This window comes from Streptopelia decaocto (assembly GCF_964273445.1).
Source record: "Streptopelia decaocto genome assembly, chromosome: 1".
Lineage (NCBI taxonomy): Eukaryota > Metazoa > Chordata > Aves > Columbiformes > Columbidae > Streptopelia > Streptopelia decaocto.
The window spans coordinates 84,434,462-84,453,786 of record NC_138663.1 but is presented as its reverse complement, the minus strand read 5'-3'; the positions used below and the strand labels follow the sequence as shown (position 1 = coordinate 84,453,786).

At 39.0% G+C, this 19,325-nt stretch overlaps 1 gene segment (V, D, J or C); it reads right to left on the bottom strand.

Annotated features, from left to right (window-relative positions):
* Positions 1-8,769: 8,769 nt before the first annotated feature.
* On the bottom strand, positions 8,770-18,904 carry LOC309452520 (T cell receptor beta constant 2-like). The segment is given in 5 exons: positions 18,124-18,904; positions 12,836-13,171; positions 12,429-12,446; positions 11,183-11,289; positions 8,770-9,092 (listed from the first exon to the last, which is right to left on the bottom strand).
* Between the last annotated feature and the right edge of the window lie 421 nt (positions 18,905-19,325).

Below are 19,325 nucleotides of genomic sequence, written 5' to 3'. Positions count from 1 at the left end.
GATGTTGATTCAGATATGCAAATCAATCCTCCTCCTCCTAAAATACATAATTAGGGCTCTAATTTGTCCTTTAATCTATCTTTCAGTTTTTGAATAGAGAGTTAGTGCCTTGTTCGGCAAATTCTCTCCAGCTTATGAGTTTCACTTTGAGAATCAAAATATCATCTTCTTTCTTCTAGGGGCTCCCCCAGTCACACCTTGTCCATGTTCCTCTTTTTTTCCTGTATCTTTGTTTATTTCCTTGAGTCTTTTAAAAGCAAAAATGGCCTATACATTCTTTTGTAATGATCAGGAAAAATGTGGCAAAAATTATTTATGAAAATAACAATTGCAACTGTTAGACTGATCACCTTTCTCACTGATACACAGAGTAACCTAAATATGACTAAACCAGAAAATATGGATACAAAAAGAAATAATTGAGAAGAAAAAAATATTTCTGGATTTCCTTTGTTTTATTTCAAATATACTTTGTAAACAACATTTTCTTATTGTAACAGTCAGCTTGATTCCTGTTCCAAACCACCATGGCTCAATGTAAGCACAGCTAAAAATTACTGTTAAAATTGCTAAAATCTTGCAGGCAGAAGTCCAAATAGACAAGATTGTTACTCTATGTTTTCTGAACTTGTGTAAAGGAGAAATCAACTCAAATTTCCTCCCTCAGTGGGGAAGCAAATGTTAAGACTTTATGTGAGTTATTGAGGGACATTAAATCGTCTAGCTGAGAATCAAAAAGTACTCCTTTTGTTCATGTCTTGTGAATGTGAAACATAAAGACATTTTTGTAAAAAACACTCTCTCAGAAAGAAGTTCTCCTTTTTGTTTGAAACAGCTGTGAGACTATGTAAGTGGTAGTTGTAATCAGAACACCAAATAAATCTCTTTGTTCAATATGATATTTTCTCCTGTTTTGAAGTATTTGGAGAAGATTGAAGAAGTGACAAGCACAGAGCAGGCAAAATTCCCGCATTTTATGGGATTATACCCATCTGTCCTCTAGCACTAAGATATACTTTTTTTTCTGATAATGATATTAAAAAAGATATGCCAGGTTCCCCTGAACTCTACCATCAGATCCCTTCCAAGAAAACAAATGCATTAATGGACAGGTGACTTTTAATCTATTAATTGAATTTTTCTTCACTACTACAATGAGACTGGTACTGTCAACAAGCTTATCTTGAGTAAGAACACAGTGAAAGAAAAAGCAGCTACCATGCCTCTCCTGAAAGGCTATAGCTTCTCATCTGGCTAGTGTTCTGTTATCTTCTCTACCACCCTTGAATTCTGTATTGATTTTAGCTAGAAATCAGCCTATTTTTTATTAGCAGGTGTGTGAAGATTTTTTTTAGATGACGGATACCAGAAATAGAAGAGAGCTCCTCTTCTCACCAGTCACGCAGACAAATATAATGGAATGTATTCTAAAGTTTTGCCCCTTTCTGATTTTCCTGTATATATTTTAAATTGGAATGCAAAGATGTTAGAACAGCTGTGTTGGTCATACTGAAAGTTTCTGCTAGACTAACACAATATGCAGAGTGAATGGCAAGGAAGGACTGTAAGACTAATGAATACATGTAGTGGTTCCTTTCATAATATGACAGAATCACCAATGCTTTTAAGTTCAGAGACTGCAGTAAAATTAAAAAATACTTTTTTTTTTTGTCCTGCTTTTCTGATCTCACACAGAATCCAGATAACTTTTAGTTTATTAATGTGCTTAGTAATAGAGACTTCTTTTCCTCCTTTATATACATGGATGTGAATTTAACAATTACTCTAGCTGCCTTTTGCCAAGATAGTAATTAATTTTAACCTTGTTTCCTAGATCAGCCTTTTAGTATATTTTATTGCTTATGTCAGCATTTTATTCTTTAATGAATTAATATTTTACAGTAAGAAACAAAAGTACCCAAGGAAACGTACGAAGCACTGTCAGCTGGGTGCCCTGTCCAAAGTACAGTTTTGAGTTTGCACAATATTTTGAAGAAGTACAAGAATTGTCAGCCACTAGAAACTCTCAACTGCACATAAAGCCTGTTGTTCAGGAGGACACAAGCAGATGCGACCTTTATGCTCCCATCTGTTAGAAAATACTGTACTTTTGCAGAAGAATATGCTGAAATGGTCAGTATATTTCTCCAAAAGGCACTCTATGTAGTGAATCCAGCCTATCCAGGAAATAGCTCTTTCCATCTGTATTTGTCTTAGTTTCAGAATTCAATCTGAGACACCTGCTGTAAATAAAAGCAGAAACAGTGAATACCTTCCCTTTCTGCCATCACTAAACTGTGCTACAGAAGAGTTGAGTTTCTGGAATTTCTCCTGACTTCCTTCTTGCCCAGTTTTCATACAAAAGATTTCTTTTTGTCTTTAAGAAAAAAAAAATAATATTAATAATTAAAAAATCCAGTGTCATGTATTTGTTAAAACTGTAGGCTTCTTTTCCTTACCTAGTATTGTTACCTGGGTCCCAGGACAAAACTACTGAATATATATCACAATACTACAGAGACTAGATATATACCCTCCCCATAATGAAAATTGGAGGGAGTAATATGAATATGTCATGTGAAAAATCCAGGAAGGAGATTTGTCATCCTGGGAGCCAATCCCAGGGAATGGTGCTCACAGGAGACATTCCAGGAATGCTGATGAAGCTAACAAGTAGTCCACAGAATCCACTTCCCCAAAAGTGGTGTAAATGTTGTTCTACAGGAAACGGGAATATAATATCATGGATTTTGTTAAAAGGATAAATAGGGGAGTGGAAGGGTTGATATAGTAGAGTTCGTTGTGTAGCCACCTTCCTAGAAGTCACTTAGCTGACATCATGTTTTTTCCTAGCAAGAAGAGTGCTTGTAAACATATTGAAACTACTATACTTTTCTTATGATGATATTGAATTAATTTGTTTTCATCCCAGACAGAATCTTCCAGTGCCACACGTGGAAGAAAGACATTGCATAAAGCAATGTGGTTAGCCTGTGGATGTTCATTAATGATCACAAATCTGCTGATTTCTGTTCAGAGGATGACTTGCTTGAAACTGTCCTGTAATTGTGGGAATACGTATAGAACAGTGATTGACTGAGCAAAATGTATTTCTACACATACAATCTGCAATGAAGTCTAGACTAGAAATTCTCCCATGTGAAGATAAATAAGAATCCTATCAGGATTTAGTTACAGGACAAAATGATTTTTTTTTATGTGGGTGACTTCTGGGCATCAGTAGAAGATTCTCTATATCCTATCCACCTTTTTTTGCTGGACATACTCCTCGGGAGTATGATCTCAGAGTAAGTTTCAGAGTTTGTCCTTTCTTGGGGAGTTTTTTGTAAATGTCTCCTAAAGGAAAGCATCACTGTCTCACTAGTTTTCACACAATAGTTGAGCTTCATGCAAAATAAGTGCTTCCTTCAGCTCCACCACCAGTAGTTGAGGATAAACTTTTGAAAATGCAAGAGTCTGTGCTTATGCACACTGAACTTCAGAAAACAGATGGTCTTGGCTGTCTTGCATGTCTCTATATTGCAGAATGTTGTGGTTTAACCCAAGCTAGCAATATAACCACGATAGTTGCTCAATCACCCCCTCTCCTACCCCTGCCAACAGGGGAGAGAATCAAAAGGGCAGGGAGGAACTTGGATTGAGATAAACACAGTTAAAAAAAGTTACAAAATGCTAATACACTACTAGTAAATAGATATATATATATATATATACACACACACATATGTGTGTGTATATTTATAAAATAGAAATAAAAGATACTCAAGGCAATTCCTCACAAACACACTGAGCAGCCAGTCCTAGGAAACAGCACCTGGTCCCAAAGCCAATCCCAGAGAGAAAGAAGGGAGGAAAAGGGCAGAAAGGCTTAGAGGCCACTGCAAAATGGCAAAAAGGCTGGACTAAATGTTCCGACTGAACTCATCTGGCTCGATAGCAAGAGCAAACAAGAGAAAATGGAAGAGCAAAACTGGAAGATCCCAACTCCTGACTCTCCTGAAATAATTAACATGACGCTAATGGGATGGAATACTCTTATTGATCAATCTGGATGTCAGTCAAGGTCTTCTCCATCTCTGCCTCGCTACTTCACACCTGTGGGCAGAGCATTCAGAGTGTCCTTGGCTCTCAGACCAAAGCAATTAAAAATGTTAGCTCTGTCCTGGGGTGTTATCTGCTTGTTCTCAAACTAAGTCCAAATAATGAGCATGTTAGCTATGAAAAAGAAAGGTTTCTAACTGCACAAAAAAAAAACCAAAACAAAACAACCCATTTTCAGTCAAACCAGCACACAGAGATATCTGGAAAAACAGAAAGGCTTCTATACCTTTGTATGCATAGTTGTACTGTGCACATAGTCTTCTATGGCCCACTACCGTTCACTAGGATAATCTTGTATTTATATCTAATGAGAAACAGGAAGGGGAGATGGCTGTGATAGGCTGAAAACAAGACCAGTGCTGATGTAGGTTTGAGCACATCATACAGATGCTAAATACTATTAGGAAGCTAAACAGCACAGCTGCACTAACACAGGAGAGTGTAGAGTTATTGACAAGAGGTTATTTAGGGGTGAGATAGTCACAAGAAGAAAACACCACTCAGTGACATAGAATCCAAAACATATTTACTAAGTGGGCTGTGTATAGTGAATAAACAGCAATTCTTATTTTAAGATTTCTGGCATGTGCGCACACAGAGTACAGCAAACACATCAATCAAGACCTCAGTGCACTGTGGCCAGCACCCTGGACTCAGATAAACAGTATGCTCGCTCCAACCTAAGTCCAGACTGATCACCTGGATTTGAATGTGAACCTCAGGTTCAGTCTTCTACAGTACTGGAAATTCATTAATATGTTTGTCTGAGGAGCTCTTGTCTCAAATATTTCTCATAGATGGTTGGCATGAGCCAACATTGGCATGAGTCATGCACCACCAGGGTGATCACTTTGACTTTCTCCATGTCTGAAGCCAATTGGCATTTGTTATCTGGGTGACAATCACTTTCTAGCCTGTAACTGTGTATGTAACAGTTTTGACAGATATAGTCTGGAACTCTCAGGTAGGCCTCCGCAATAACAGTGATCTGTGCTTTGTTACTCAATGCATCTTGAAATCACCTACTGAGTGAAAACAGGACATATGTAGTCAAAGTCTCATTCTACTTGAGTGGTACTTTCAGGGAGGTTTCACTCCGTGATACTTTTTGTTAGGGTCTCAAGTCTGCCTGTAGACATTAATGTCTCCAACCACCTTCATCTGGAAACTTCACCCTCTTCCCATGAGCCCAAGATCTCTATTTAAGCTTAGATTTGGTCATTCAATTTTTCCCTGATATGTGTTGCGCGTGTACCTGTATCCAGCCCTGCCTCTGACTCTGTCTTCCGAATGGACGTTGTACCTATGCTGTAGGTACCTTATATTCTGGACAGATCCTTAATATGCACATTGTAGCTTGTATCCAGTCATGTCTTTGGTCCTGTAGCTTGAATAGACTCTGAACCATGAGTCCATGTGCCAGCAACGTGCCCTTGTTGCAAAGAAAACTAATGGTATTCAGGGCTACATTAGGAAGAGTGTTGCTAACAGGTTGAGGGAGGTGATCCTTCCCCTCTACTCAGCTCTGGAGAGGCCGCACTTGGAGTCCTGTGTCCAGTTCTGGGCTCCCCAGTACAGGATTAATGTACTGGAGAGAATCCAGAAAAGGGCCACAAAAATGATAAAGAGACTGGAACATCTCTCATAGGAGGAGAGGCTGGGAGAGCTGGGACTTTTCAGCCTGGAGAAGGCTACTGTGGACCTCATGAATGTTCACAAATACTTGAAAAGAGAATGTAAAGGGAAAAGAGAGACAGACTCTTTTCCATGGTGCTCAGTGACAGGATCAGAGGAAAAGGGCACAAACTGAAAGGCCGGAAGTTCCTTCTAAACACAATAAAACACCTTTATACGGTAAGAGTGACTAAGGACTTGATTGAGCAGGATATCCAGAGAGCTTGTGGAGCCTCCATCCTTGGAGATAATTTAAATCCCTTGAGTCCTGGACAACTGGGTCTGTGTGTCCCTGCCAGAGCAGGGTGGGTAGACAGGTTGATCTTCAGAGGTCTCTTCCTGCCTCAACTATTCTGTAATTCTGCAAGTCCACATTGTAGCTTTCATTCCGCCCTGACTGTGGACTACAGTTCAGTCTTCTTTTGCTCCTGATTTGACTTCCTGAATATATCCTGGACATGGTTCACAGCTTACGTGGTTTGGGACTGTTGATGAACTCTGCATCCTACTCTGCTTGCTGTGTTGGATGCTGTGGGACTGTGCCCTGGTTAGTGAATGCACTGCGTGAGATGTTGTCACCCTTGTTTCCTGGTTTACCTTCTCCACTGGCCCTTGCTACTCCTTGTCATGTTTCTCAGGAGTATATACACAAGTAATAATACCTAGACATATTAATACAGTCTTTTGTCATAGTAGTTTCTGTGTGGAAGAAAAAGAAGCCAAATTTGCAGAATTATGAGGGAATGGAGTCCCTCAGGAAGACTCAGCAAGTATGCTGGAGAAGTGACTCAGTATGAGCTTCAAGCATGATCTGTGGCAGGAGTGATTTATACAAGCCTTGGATGCAAAATCAAACAAAATAGCATAAGACAAGGGCGGTTGTTTTACCGCGCAAAAACACAGTACTCTATCTGGGAAGAGCACAACATGGACTAATGTCTGGGAGCTGGAATCGTTGAGGTGCTCAAGCCTCGTTATGATCCTGGAGCATGTCCAAAGAAGAGCGACGAAGCTGGTGAAGGGTCAGGAGCAGAAGTCTTATGAGAAATGGCTGTGGGAAATGGAGTTGTTTAGTCTGGAGAAAAGGAGGCTGAGCAGAGACCTAATTGCTCTCTACAACTACAAAGGAGGTTGTAGCAAGGTCAGTATGGGTCTCCTCTCCCAAGTAACAAGCAATAGGACAAGAGGAAATAGCCTCAAGTTGCATCAGGGCCAGTTTAGATTGGAAATTAGAAAATTTTTCTCCACTGAAAGGGTTACCAAGCATTGGAACAGACTGCCCAGTGAAGTGGTTGAGTCACCAACCCTGAAGGTATTTAAAAGACATGTAGATGTGATGCTTAGAGACATGGTTTAATGGTGGATGTTGCAGTGTTAGGTTTACAGTGGGACTCAATGAACCTAAAGGTATTTTCCAACCTAAATACTTCTATGATTCTATCAAACACCTCCTTACTGAAATAAGGCAGAATTACTCAAGAGTTGAGATGCTAAATCACTGCAACAAATTACCAAGGAGGAGATTTCTTCACTTATTGAAGTCTTCCCATCATTACTTTATGTATTTATTATCTCAATGCAAAGAAAAATTAGTTATATGAAATTTCTGGTGTGCAATATACAAGATATCAAAATGATAATTTAATGGTCCCTTCTGGCCTTTTGACAGATACATACAGATACAGACACATACATACAGATACGGTTTCCAAACTGGTTTTGTTATAGGCCTTGGCTTGTTGATGGCAGCTGCTGGCAGCCTGAGGCCTGCTCGTGGTTTACCTTTTCCAATAAAAGAAGGCATTTTCCCAGTTTATTCTTTTGCAAGACTGCACTGATTGGAGACAATAAAGGAGAGATGCTCTTTCATACCATTTGTAGCTATTCTGTAATCTGGAGTGGCTGGGTCATCTTCCACACTGCAAAGACCCACCTAAATTATGTACTGGTCATTTTAAGCAACTAACCTAGGCGTTCCTGCTCCAGCAGGGGGATTGGACTAGATGATCTTTTGAGGTCCCTTCCAATCCCAAACATACTGTGATACTGTGATAATCAAAGATAGGTAGCTCTCTATATGTGTTCATTCTTCTTCTCAGGGGTGTTCCTGACTTGTCCTAAAGACTGGAGCAATTCCTTCTCAAGCAGATCCAACAGACTGGACAAACTCTGTAACAGCAGTGGCACTTACATTTCATAATAAATGAATGGGACAGGTGTGCTGCTGTGTGGAAACTTCCATACTTCCCAGCTGGCAACATGCATGACACTGCGGGCAATACCAAAAAAGACTAGAGTTCTAGCTTTTCCCTTCGTCCATAAATTTACAATTCTAAAAATCACAGGATCATTCCTCTACCTTCCAACCTCATTTTTCTTTTCTTCATTTAGTCTAAGATTTGGCTCATATTCACCTATTCTGAATGGCTGTGGCACAAAAACTATTGGCAAGGTTGGGATGAAACGTAGTAAGTTTATTTCTCCTAATGCTGACAAAATGCACCACTGTCTAGTGCTATGCAGTAGGCATGGGTTGGTTAATGTCCTAAATACTCTAAGATGACTAGAAGTGAATCAGAAATTCCAACTATTTTATTTGATGTTACTGAATCAAATAGCCCAATAGTTGGTGAGGCTGCTGCAGATCCCTTTCCCTAGGTCCATCCACTCACGAGGCTCAGCGTGTATTCCCAACAGGTGTACAAACACATACACAATATACACACAACCAGCCACACAAATCAATAGAGACAGAAACACACAAACAGGGATGCTACTAACAGATCCAGACATGTGAGGGCCTCAGCTCCATACCACTTCCTGGTACAGAACCCCTCACTATTCCTATAAGGATTGTCAGAGAATGTTCTTTAATGTGAGTTCCTTATGATACTACACATCACTGGAAGTTGTGTTGTAGGACATTATTGCTACAGAAGACCAAATAAAAAACAACAACTCATACTACTTGAATGGAGAAGAAGCTAAAACTTTATTCTTAGTTCAAGGCGCGGGGTCCTCAGCCTCTGAATATTAAGAAGGTGTTAGTTTTAAAGATATTATGTCATTGATTTTATATGATACAATACAATATGATACGGAAGTACAGGGAAGACCCAGCAGTGACTACAAGTAGAAAGAACAGGAGTGGGACAGAAAACCACCAAGATATTATATTCAGAGGTTCTTAGACAGAAGCATAGATTCTTTGCTGTGGAAGGGTAGAAATAATTTGCTGTGTTCATGCTGTTGTGATGAAGCGGACTCGATTATTCTCTATACAACTTGTCACCAGCCTAATTAAAAACAAAATGGAATAAGCAAACAAACAAATTAAAAAAAGAAGGCAAAATGAACAAATATAATGATCTAGGAAATAATAGACCGTATTTATCAGTGTCCAAACTGTTGTGTCTCCTCATAGCATTAACAGAAAAGACCTTGTTGTATCTCCATGCTTTGGCCTCTTTTTTTGTACCAAGGAAGTGTACTTGTACAAATGATTTACTTACATTCTGAAATAAGATCTTTACACAAAAATTTGTGTGTTAGATGACAAATCTGGTGGCCTTCTGTAATGGAGTGACTGCATCAGTGAACAAGGGTACAGAAGTCATCTATCTGAATTTCTGAAAGGCCTTTGACACAGTGCCCTGCAACTAAATTGGAGAGATATGGGTTTGATGGATGGACTGTTACATGGGTAAGGAATTGGCTGGAAGACTGTGCCCAAAGAGCTACAGTCAACATCTCAGTGTCTAAGAGGAAACCAGTAACAAGTGTTTTCCCTCAATGGTCCCCACTGGGACCATTACCATTAAATACCTTAAACAATGTGTAATTGATAATAGGATTGAATGCACCATCACCAAGTTTGTAGATGACACAAAGCTGAGTGGTGCAGTAGATATGCTTGAGGGAAGGGATACTATCCAGAGGGACCTGGACAGGCTTGAGGAGTGGGCCCATGTGAACATCATAAAGTTCAACACGGTCAAGTACAAACTCCTGCACCTGGGCTAGGGCAATCAGAAGGATCAGTACAGACTGGAGGATGAATGACTTGAGAGCAGCCATGTGGAGAAGGACTTGGGAATACTGGTGGATGAAAAATTTTATGTCAGCCAGCCATGTGCCCTTGCAGCCCAGACCACCAATCATATCCTGGGTTGCAGGTCAAGAGAGGTGATTGTGGCCCACTACTCTGCTCTTGTAAGACCCTTCCTGGAGTACTGCGTCCAGTTCTGGGGGCTCTCAGTACAAGAAAGTTGTGGACATGTTAGAGCAGGTCCTGAAGTGGGCCACAAAAAATGGTCAGAGGGATAGAACACCTATGAGAAAAGGCTGAGAGAGCTGTGGAAACTTGTCTTCCTAGAGAAACCTGAAAAAGACAAGTCTCTGGGGAGGCCTTCTTGCAACCTTTCAATATACAAGAGGACTTATAAGAAAGATAGAAAGACTTTTTATCAAAGCCTTTAGTGACATGACTAGGGGCAACAGTTTTAAACTTATACAGGGTAGCTTTAGATTAGATATAAGGAAGAAACTTTTTACTATGAAGGCGGTGAGATGATATAACAGGTTTCCCAGAGAAGTTGTGGGTGCCTCATCACTGGAAGCATTCAAAGTCAGGTTCAATGGGCCTTTGAGCAACCTGACCTAGTAAAAGTTGTCACTGATTACAGCAAGGGGGTTGGACCAATTGATCTTTAAAAGTCCTTTCTGAACTAAACCATTCTGTGACTTTATTGTTTTGTTTCAGTAAAGTACAAACCTACTCCATCTGGTATCCTTGAAAAAGGACATGAAAACATAAAGGAGATTGTGCTCATATTCACCCTCAACTCTACCAAGTCACTTTTCAAATACCTCTCCCCATTCTACTTTTTAAAGGAAAAAGTGCTGAAGCTTCCAGGCAATATCTTTCAGCCATATGAGAAACTAACTGATAAAAAGTATTTCCTGGTAGTTAGTTAAACTCCTCCCATGTATTCAGTTTTATCCCATGGTTCTTTGTAAATCTTTGTTCAGATTTATCCCATGTATCTCATCTAATCCCCTGCTTATTACTGCAGGCATGAGTGCCTTTTCAATGCTTACAGAAAAGTAGTAAATATCTGATATGTCTTTTCTTCACTTTCTGGAAAGTTGTCCATCTTTTCATATGTGTTAAGAGTATTTTGAGAAGGAATTGCTCTGCTAGATAGTATTGATTTTGAGTTCTGGAAAAATAGTAATGGAAAAATAGTAATAGAAAACTCATCACTTGTGATTTTTCATATTATCCTGCACAAAGCCCAGCAGAGTATATGGAGAACAACCCCACAGCTGATAACAGAGTTAGTCTATATCCACTGATCCACTTGCAAGTGGCACACTAACCTACCTTGGTTGTCCACACCAGACCGCTCACCAAAACTGCATAGAGCAAGGCTTTGCCACAGAGAATGAGGTATGTGAGCTTCAGAGAATTCCCATATCGCAAGTAGGACTCTGCAAATCAAACATCCTTTGTGTATTAAATTACCATCATCATAAGACACTAGATCTAATGTAGCTTTAATCAAATAAGAACTCTTGAAATCCTTAGCTAAGCGACACAAAGGAACTAGAGCCAAATGAATGGCTCTGTTGGCACGAGAGCACTGTGATACAAAGAACCGAAAGAGAAAACAAGCCTAGGGAAGAAAGAGATTTGCTTTATGATAAGAAGTATGTCCTGACTGGGTATGTTTAAGCATTGTGTTGCCACACCTACTGAAAAACTAGGCTGTGTTAATCCCCTCTTACAAACTCTAAGTTGAATCATAAGATATTAACTTTTTTCACTTGTAATTGCCTTGTGAGTCCTGCTGATATATCAGGGAAGTTTTATATAGCCAAGAATAACATGGTATCTAGAACTTTTGTCTTACGGATTTTTCACTCTTAAGGAACTGCAGTAGTATTGGAGACACCAGTCTGATCTTGCTTCAGCCTTAAGATTCCTGAAGCATTAAAGCAGTTGGAGAAAAACAGGAGTGTGTAGATAAGTATATATAGAGGAAAGAAACAATTTTTAATATGGGCATCCTCACAATCTGGAGGGGAATGTGACTTCTAATGAGAAGTATTCTGAATTTGATACAAAGAAATATTCAGAATTCTGAATCTTTATGTCACTTGGCTAAGCATAATTTTTTCTTTCATGTCTGAGCAAGGAGCTTTCCAAAAGAAAGCAGAGTTAAGCACTGGAAAAAAATTATAAAAAGAGCGAATTACAGTCTATAGGAATACTCCACAATTTCTTCTGTTATTTCAAAAGGGAATCATAAAGAAGACCTAAATCAAAAACACAGCTATATACACCATACACGTACAACCCTCCCAGAATCATGGGGGGTTTTTTGTTTGTTTTTGAGGTTAGGTTTGTTTTGTTTTGTTTTTTGTGGGGATTTTGTTTGTTTATTTTTTGGTGGCGGTGGGTTTTTTTTGTTTGTTTGATTGTTTGTTTTTACTCTATCATACAAGCTACTTAGATGAGGAAGCACAAGTTATTCTTGTACTAGAAATGTCACACACCTTGTACTTAGTGTCAGTAAAAATGGAAGTAAAATACAAATAGATATTTGCTTGTGAGAAGACACACATACCTTCCGTGAGTGCACAACCTGAAAGACAAAGATGAACTGAAAGTCATATTTCTCTTCAATGCAAACAGAACATAAATTTTAGAACTTTCAGTTTATAATATATTGCCTGATCCATTTTACTATACCATATATTCTATTATACTATACATCTTACTATACTACAGAGATTTGTTAGTGAAAATCTTAAGAAACCTTTGAAAAACTATAGATATATAATGATAATGTAGATACAGAGGCCTGGGAATATGAAGAGAAATATGCAAATACCTCCATATTACATATGTACTTGTGCCATAACAACACTCTGTATGGAAGCTGCATGTAGATGTCTTTCACATCATAACCCACACCCTTTTGATTTGTCATTTCTACTTTGTATAGGATGGTGATACACATTTTTCACTCACCAACATCACCGTAGATTGCTTTGTGTATCGATTCCAGTTTTGCATTCTTAAAAAAATTGGCAACACACTCAAAACGATTCAAAGGGTTGAACCACTCCCTGGCTGAGATCCTCAGTCGGCTGGTCAGTGAGTAGGTACTCCCATTCCATGTGGAAAACTCATCTGTCCCCACCCCTTCTGTCCTCTTAGCACCATTCACCTTCCAGACCAGATTCAGGTGGTCAGGGTAGAAACCAGAGGCTAGGCATACTAGCGTGGCCTTGCTCTTCTGTTGGATCTCTTGCTTTGATGGGGAAAAGATGGCCACAACTGGAGGTATGATTTCATCATGCTCTCCTGAAATAAAAGCAATATGGGCCAGAGCCTCCATTACTGTCTTCAATAAGCAAACCCTTAAAATAGTGTTGTGTTCGTGATGTGTAACTCCTGATAGAGCGAGCGTTTTAACAACTGTCTATTAGATTATCAGTATCTATTAGATAGGTAGATAGCAGAAAACTGAAAGCATTTGTCTTCATTCATTACACAGAAACATAAAACCTCTGGCTACAGAAATGCATGTGTTTGAATTTCTAGTATTGTCGCTGTCAGAAGAATAGGAAACCTGAAAAGAAGCTGAGCAAACAGATGGGCAGAAAAGTACCCTATACTGCTCTAAAGCCTGTATTTGTAATATTGTACTAAGAGGTAAGAGTCTGTGTTATAAAGAACAAGCATCTTCAACTGACTGTTTTACATTCCTGGAGATGTAGTAAGACAGGATGGTTATCACAGTGTTCAGAATTATACTGCCAGGTGATACTCTACTTGCCCCCCTCCTCCTATCTAAAAGGGGACTTGAAAGGAAGATGCTAATCTTTTTCACTTTCTGAAGTGAAGAACACTTCACATAGGTGATCTGAATCTGCTTGGGACAAATTTTGCTTTAGGTCTTAACTTGCCATCCTTTTTAAAACTGTGAAATATCTCTTTATGTTATTTAATATTTAGGTTACCCTAGGTATGAGAAGCCCTCATTCTAGACTATGCACCTTCGCCAAATGGTGCAAGATTCTATACACTTACAAACCAAAAGATGCCCCCTGTCCTAAAGTGTTTAATACCTAGATATAAGACTAAAGACAACAGACTTATACAGTCAATAAGGATATACAAGGGAACAATGAGACGGTACTCAGAAGCTAGGCAGTGACACTAAACACCACCTTTTGTTTGTTTGTTTGTTTCCATACAGAATCATAGGACTGTTTTGGTTGGAAGAGACCTTTAAGATTGAATTGAAGTGTTAAATATACTATTACAGTGCCTTTTTTACTCATCTAGCATTATAAACCCACGAGGTCTACAGAGTGCACATGGAAACAGAGATGCAGAGCAAACTATGGAGCTAAAGAGAAAACTTATCTTTTGGTAAGAAGGCATTATAAATTGTAATGTTCTTCCTGACTACTCCCTCCTTTCTAGAGCAGAGAGAGTTAGCTGAATTAGCAGAAACTTATGTCTTGCGTAGATCTTGACCCGTAAGCCCTAGTGTTTACTTTCAACTGTTAACCTTAATCACAATTGTCAGAGCTTACTCTACAAAGATCCCTGCGGTGCTGCTGTGGAAATGTATGAGCTTGTACAGTCTTCAGAAGAGGTAACTAGATAGTAATGGGCATAACTCCCTAGAAGGTTTGGCACTGCTCTGTTTTCCTCCCGGTGGCCATGAGGAGTGATGGATCACTTTTGCTGCTCCGTTCTAGTACTTGGCTTTTTTTTGTCCTGTCCTAAAAGTATCTCTGACATAAGTTCATTAGTTCATAGCCTAAATGACTAATGAGGGAAGACACAGAAACAGATCGGGAGGGACATTTAACAGACTAAAACCAACAAACAAAAAATAAGACAAAGAGGAAGGCAAGTTTAAAAAAGCAGACAGAAAGAATTATAAGACCACTGGAAAGTCAAAGAAAGACAGAAAATGAGCACTCTTGAAATGGAACAAGGAGACTGGTACAAGCAAGAGCAAAGACAATCAGAAAATAAGTATTATCAACAGCCCATTCTGTTCTCATCTTTCACGGTGTTCATGGCAGACACTGGCACAATGCTCAATCACTTCCATGCGTAAACTCATGCATTCCTCATCACACATTTATAATTCACTTAGGAGAAAAAGTAACATAGTTCTTCCATTCCCACCATGGCAAGGTAATTTTCATGATTTTTTATCTCTCACTCCTACTCTCGTTTTAAAATCATCTGCATATATGCTACGTATCGTTAATGCGCAGAAAATTTTCAAGTGTCCTCCACATTGAACAATTTGGTTAATCACAGTTACTCACCTATAACTCTGAGCACAGTGCCAACTCCGAAGCTAAGTTGTGCATTTGAAAAGCACAGCTGTACACAATCGGACTATAACCTGCAATGTCATTATGCTCTTCTTGACAGCCCCTTGGTTCCTTAAAGTGGCACTGCTTAAAGGAGCAGATACCAGTGAGTATTTCTACAGTTTGCCATCAGATGTGCCACTAGCAGATGGAAAAAGCCAAAATGCCTTGATTTATGTGAAGTTAAATCCTTTCCTGGGAGGGGAGAAGGCAGAGAAAGCAAAGGGGGAAAAGAGATAGAATAGAGGAGAAAAGTGCACCAAGAGAAAAAGATTTATACTCCTTTTTGAGAATTAGAAGTTGTGAAAAGAACTGTTAGAGGAAGCCAGTGTCTCAGAGCAACTTTAGGCAGCCTGTCCAACACATATGGAGAGGGGAGCAAAGTACCCACAAGACTACTCTTTACCTTGCCTGATTCAGCCAACACAAGAATCCAGACTCTGCTTCTGGAATGTTGTTTTTTATTATTACACAGATGATACAAAAACTTTCAGACTGAAGAAGGATCTTTCATTCCCAACCTCTATAATGTTTTCTTGGAGAATGAAAGGAAACATAATTATTTCTTCCTTTCTCCCTTCATGAATTTCCCACTAAGGGAAGACAGAGGCAATGGACACAGGATCTCAAAATTGGTGTCTGTAAATCCTATGCTTCCATGTTAGCGCATCTCATTTTAGTAGGCAACCAATAAAGCATTAATCCTGTCCTCATGGCTGTGTGGAAAATGATCATTATTCTGCTAATTAAGAATTCTCTTTTCCCCTAAACCAGTATCAGATATATCAGATTTCTGAATTCCATCTTACCTAAGACTGTGAGTTTTGTCCCACTGCCAAAGTACAGTCTTTCATTATTCACACTGGTCTGCACCTGCAGGAAAACCTCTACTCTCCGTCCGCTAAGCCAAACCTGTGGACTAACCCTCCCCTCATGCAGCACGAGCAGGAAAAGAAACACAAAGTACATTAATTTGTGGTGTGTCTCCCACCAAAAAAACAAAGGCCTATGAAGGAACACCACCACATCTGTGTGTCTAACCAGGTGAGATCAATCTCAGAAACACCTCTTCCAAAGTCCTTTTGCTTCAGGCTTAGGTGAATCAGTTGTTGTAGCTTTCACCATTTCTTTAGAGGACATTTATCTATTTATCTAGGTGTACTATTAGAAAGTATTTCCCATATGCAGACAGAGTAATTTTGTTTGCTTATTTTCAACAGCCTCATTTCCTGAATTTCCTCATTTCCTTTCAGCATCAATAATATTCTTCTCTTGTAAAATAAATATATATATATATATATTTTTACAAAATAGCTTGTGGTATTATATATAACACAGGACCCTGGCTCACTCTCCCCATTGTAGCAGTTCCTAAGCATCCCTTCATTTCTCCTTCCCTGGAAGGAAGTCTCTGCTGTTATTCTCTCTGTTCTCTTAGCTATGATTATTAAAGTTAGTCACATAATTGACTATGGTCAATGAGGGATTAGTGTAGCCATTTTTATCAGCTCAGACACCTCACATTCAGACTGGATTTCAAAACTTGTTCTGATCATTGTGTTGTTCCAATGGAGATTGAATTTTATCACTCATAATTTTATTCTGCAGTGGAATGGTGTAAAAAGTCTGAGGCATCAGTTCTTTTGACTCCAGAAGCAACACAATGAGAAGAAGAGATCACCATAATTTATAAGAGTCTTAGAAGCAGCCTTGTTTTCCCCTGGATTTGGGGAGGGTCCAAATAAGAAGTATGGCCCAGGAACACTCTCTGAGAGCTACTTTTATTTGAAATTAACAACATATTCTGTTTCTGTGTTTTTTCAGCAGCCTTTTACCATCTGTTATGAAATAGTAAGACTGTTGTCCTAAAGGATCTTTTTATTATCACCCTGATGAGCCTGCTTTGTGGAAAGAAATTTGCTGTATGGTGGAGAGTTTTCTATAACAACAAGGAATTAAACAGCTGCAGTGAGTTGTTGGTATTGCTTATGGTAAAGTTGAGTCGATTATGTTTTGTCAACTAAAAACACTACTACACTTATTTGTCTTTCTCAGTTATCTGAGTTAACACATGCTTTAGTTTACTCTGAAAATATCCAAAGAAATTTAAGTTTATAGTGTTGATTATGTTTTCTAGACCTGTCCAAAATGTAACTGCAACTCAGTTCTTTCCAAACAGGTAGCCTTTCTTTGACTTGTCTTTAATCACCTGTAGTCCCAGGAGAACTAGCATTATGGAGAAGCTTTTGTACTTCTGGGGAATACTACTTTCTGCAGATTTCTATTTATTAAGACAATATACTTATGATGTGCACATATTTTTTAACCAATTCCTCATCCTAATTCTTTCTATAGTCTGCTTTTTAATCACTCAAAATGCTCTCATTCCATTGTCTAAAGTGAAATATGTGTCCATACCTAGATTACTAAATTCAGTCTATTCTCCAAAGTAGACTGGGTTATTAGCACATCAGGAGAACACCAGTTTAATAATGAAAAGGAGAAAAAGGTCAAAGTTAAGTTCTCTGAAGAGAGGACCTGGGATTTGAAGTGATTCAAAAGAGAAAATAAAAATTTCTTACCGATTACTGTAAGTTTTGTGCCATCGCCGAAAATCATGTTATTGTTGATCACAGTCACAAAGTGTTGTATCATAAGCTAAGAAAAGGGATGCACTGCAGTTGACTTTAAGAAGCAGAAGCTTAAGCAATGTTTACTGTATCTAGAATCCCAAAGATCTCTGTCTGAAGGGCTTTGGCAGAAAACAAGCAAGAAATCCTGTAGTATAATCTGTAGTTAAATACTAAAAGCATTTCTCAGAGTTTTTTATAGCTCTTTGTATTGTCTGCATTTCACCTCAACTTGTTTTACAACCTTTCACTTTTCTCCATGTTATCTCTTTGATATTACCTGCTGTTCTCATTTGGCAGATGTAGAAACCATCCAGATGTATCCAAAGTGGTAGATGCTGTCATTGTCTGGAAATATAATTCCTCCACAACTTGAGCTTCCTTACTGTCAGTCTGGTACTCTGGGCACTGTGAAGCCTTCCTTTCTGTAACTTGTGGAGTTAATAATCCAATAATACTTGCACTGTGGTTGTCATAGTCACATGCCTTTTCATATAAGCGGCTTGCTTTTGTAGCACTGAACTAAATCCATTTGTTTCCTCTTCAATGGCAGGCCTGCCATCTTGAATAGTCTTTCAGGATCCCATTCAGTTTTCTGATAGGTTAAAAGTAATCCACATAAGGAGAGTCCAGAAGGATCAGTTGCCTGGGGTGTCAAACCTTTGGTATCCGTTAAGACCTCCTGTGAAACAGGGTGGAGAAGGATTAGAGAAAAATTTTGCCCTCACAGGCATGAGTCAGTAGAACTATTTTGTGGTCTGTTGCAAACATTATTGCATCACAAAAAAATACTAATTCTCTGCTTCAAATACTCTGTTAGGTTTTAGGTGCATCTGCAGTCAGTCTGGTTTGCTTAGAATTATTTCAATGTCTCAGAATCTCTTGGCTTATTTTCCAGAGAGTCCAGATTCGGTTCTCAGATGATGACAGCATATTAGGTCTGTCAAGAAAAACCAACACAGGACATGCCCATTGTGCTGCGGAATTCTCTGTAGCTGTCTTAACATAGTCTCCCACAAGGCTTATGCACATATGTGTTTTTGTAAAGGCTTCCTGGGCAATGTATCATTGTGGCCCCCCTGTCCCCACAACGATACAACCTCGTACAAAAATAATCCCACCTGTGGCTCCTCCCTCCCATTTTAGTCACCCAGTCACCGTGAAAGATTGCCAAGGGAACCACAAGCCACATGCTTCCTCTTGCATTTCTGTTGCTCTGTGATAGTCTGATTACTTCTCAGGGTATCTCTTATCCCTGAATTTATAATCCCGACAATTTTTCCTATTGACTAAAAAGTAAGATATATTTTTTCTTTTACTAGCTGGTTCTAAAAGCAGTTATTTTTCACTTGGTAACTTCATGAGAGTGTTCATGCTGCTTCCAACTCTTTTCCTTCTGCCCCAGGATAATAAACATAAGTCAAGCCCACTATAACTGGATTGCATTGAGAATGATTTGCTTACTACAGATTGGTGTTTCTG